The 2333-nt window shown below is 36.3% G+C and overlaps 1 protein-coding gene across 1 annotated transcript in view; it reads left to right on the top strand.

Annotated features, from left to right (window-relative positions):
* The first annotated feature begins 1025 nt into the window (after positions 1 to 1025).
* The window catches only part of LOC108747570 (circadian locomoter output cycles protein kaput), a 6351-nt gene continuing 5043 nt past the window's right edge, over positions 1026 to 2333 (top strand). The window contains exon 1 of the mRNA XM_018485127.1: positions 1026 to 1492. The gene's annotated coding sequence lies outside the window, so the exon portion shown is untranslated. The remainder of the gene's footprint in view (positions 1493 to 2333) is intronic.

The raw sequence follows: 2333 nt of genomic DNA, 5'->3' as shown, positions 1-2333 counted from the left end.
GAGGTATCAGATGTCACGTCCGTTGCGAATTGCATTACGGGCATTCAATGACGTTGCTGCAACGGGATGCATGTGCAGACATGCAAGTTGTTTGAAATAAACACATGCACGTAGGTCATAGCCAATCGCGGCCGGTTGAATGTGCAGTGAGGTAATATACCACGCTCATTCACCGCAAATGTACGATTGCAATAAGCGATAAAGCCGCGATTGCGCAGTGTCGGGAAAATGACTCGACTGCCATTTTCGCTACGTGGAAATCCATCCTGAGACCGACAGTGATACGATATGGATAATGCAGACACAATTTTCTTTTCGTCGAACAATTTTTTTGTTTCGTTGAAAGAAAAAAATATATGTGTAAAAAATGAAAATTATGCAGGATTATTTGCTTTTTAATGAAATGCTGAGAGAAGCGGAAATATAAACAAAATTGTAGGTGCGCTGAAAGATTCTCTTTTGAAATATGAAAAAAAAAATAAATACTATATATAATTTTATTGAATATATGCGCTTGTGTATTTTGTGTGAGTGCGTTAAATTTTAAAGATTTTGAAAAAAGAAACTATAACGTTTATTTAAGTTTTATTACTGGAAATTAGTAAAAGTATTTGATGTACGACGTTGCCTGCACACTTATCTGATACATTTATCACTGCAACTCTCAACGCAAGATTCAAAGTTCAAGCTTTTCTGGAGCCAAAATTATTTTTCTACCAAAAGAAACAAATTTTATTTAATTCTTTAAAAAAAAAAAATAGATCTGTAGCAGAAATTGATGGATTTGTACCTTCCATCAATTTTCAAAAACGTAGTTCAGTTATCGAAATAAAGATATTAATACGCTATTTTTAAAGTCATCGGATGCGACAAATTGAGATGTCGGGTAGCTGTAATTAATACAAATTTAATTGAGGAACAATAAATTCTTATCAAATAGAGCATCATCAGCGCGCATTTTCACGGAGCGAAGGGGACTTTTGCGGAGGCGGTTGGCAGGTCTGGCTTGTCTGTTTCTACTTGGCCTACTCTCCGTGTGTTCCGCATACGTTTTCGCAATCGCCGTGCGGAATCGCGGTAAAATCTCGCGATTACATTCACGATCGATTAGGCTCGGCAGCGCGGCTAATGAACCTGAGAATGACGATGCAAGGCGCTATAGTTGGCAATCCGTTGCAGCGTCCTGCGTGATCGCGTAATTGACTCCAAGGCGTTGTGAAAATCGGAGCGACCGTCAAAGCGGATGGTCGCCGCGGAGTGCTTTTCCTGAAAAATGTGGCGGTGCTTTCAACGAAAAACGTCACTTCGTGCGGCCGAATACAACATTGAAGAACGATTGGCGGAAGACTCGAAAGATCCAACGCATTTCCTCGACTTGAAGTCTCGCGAAAATTTGCGTGCGGTCTCGTGCACATACGTGCGCAATAGTGCACGTATAATTGATGCACGGCAGGCTGTTTCACGCGGATATCCCTTCTCTCAATCGAAGTGGGTGAGACACCTCGATCCTCGCTGATGGATAGATGTTTTAGGCTCTCCGCACAAGAATATGATCCGTAACACGTTACGTTACGTTAAATAATGAATCGTTAATTGAAGCCTGTACGTAACAGTAAAAATATCGACTTACGCATAAAGATACAATCGTAACGTAATATTTAGTGTTACGTTATGATTTTCTTTATGATGTAAGTTTATTGTTACGTATAGACTTCAGTTTACGATTAGTACTTAATGTAACGTAATGTGTTATGGATGTTCTCGTAGGGAGAGCTTTAAACATTTCTTCTCAGTGCAACTAAAAGTTTGGTTACTGACGATCATTCTCCTGCATTATAAATTGTTATTGGGTTTCTGTGTGGACATTTCAATGTGATTGTAAAATTTAATGACACTTTTTAGTGGATGTATCATTATTATAGACTGATCGCGAACTGAATGCCAATCTACCGAAATCTGACTGAAATATTTTTTAAATATTTGTGAACGAGTTTTACTATTCCTTTATTGTGGACTATAACTATATAATGACTGTTACAATTATCGCAGAGTAAACTAGTATTTCAAAAAACTATTCCATGGAAAAATATTTATCTAAATGTACAAAAAGATGTAAGCGTTATTAATCCGAGAATATTTGCACATTGCATAACATATACTGCATTAATTAACATAGTAAATATTTAATACAAATGTGTATTTTTTAAATGTGCATGTCTATTTATTTTAGATGAATTTTTTATGTACACTGGAAAAATACTAAATTTTAATAAATATTTGTTCGAATAGTTTTAAGTAAATATTTACTAAATATATTTATTTGCTATCAAAAT

This window comes from Trachymyrmex septentrionalis, unplaced genomic scaffold (genome assembly GCF_001594115.1).
Source record: "Trachymyrmex septentrionalis isolate Tsep2-gDNA-1 unplaced genomic scaffold, Tsep1.0 scaffold20, whole genome shotgun sequence".
NCBI lineage: Eukaryota > Metazoa > Arthropoda > Insecta > Hymenoptera > Formicidae > Trachymyrmex > Trachymyrmex septentrionalis.
Note: the sequence above shows the minus strand (reverse complement) of the source record. Positions and strands in the feature narration are given on the sequence as shown.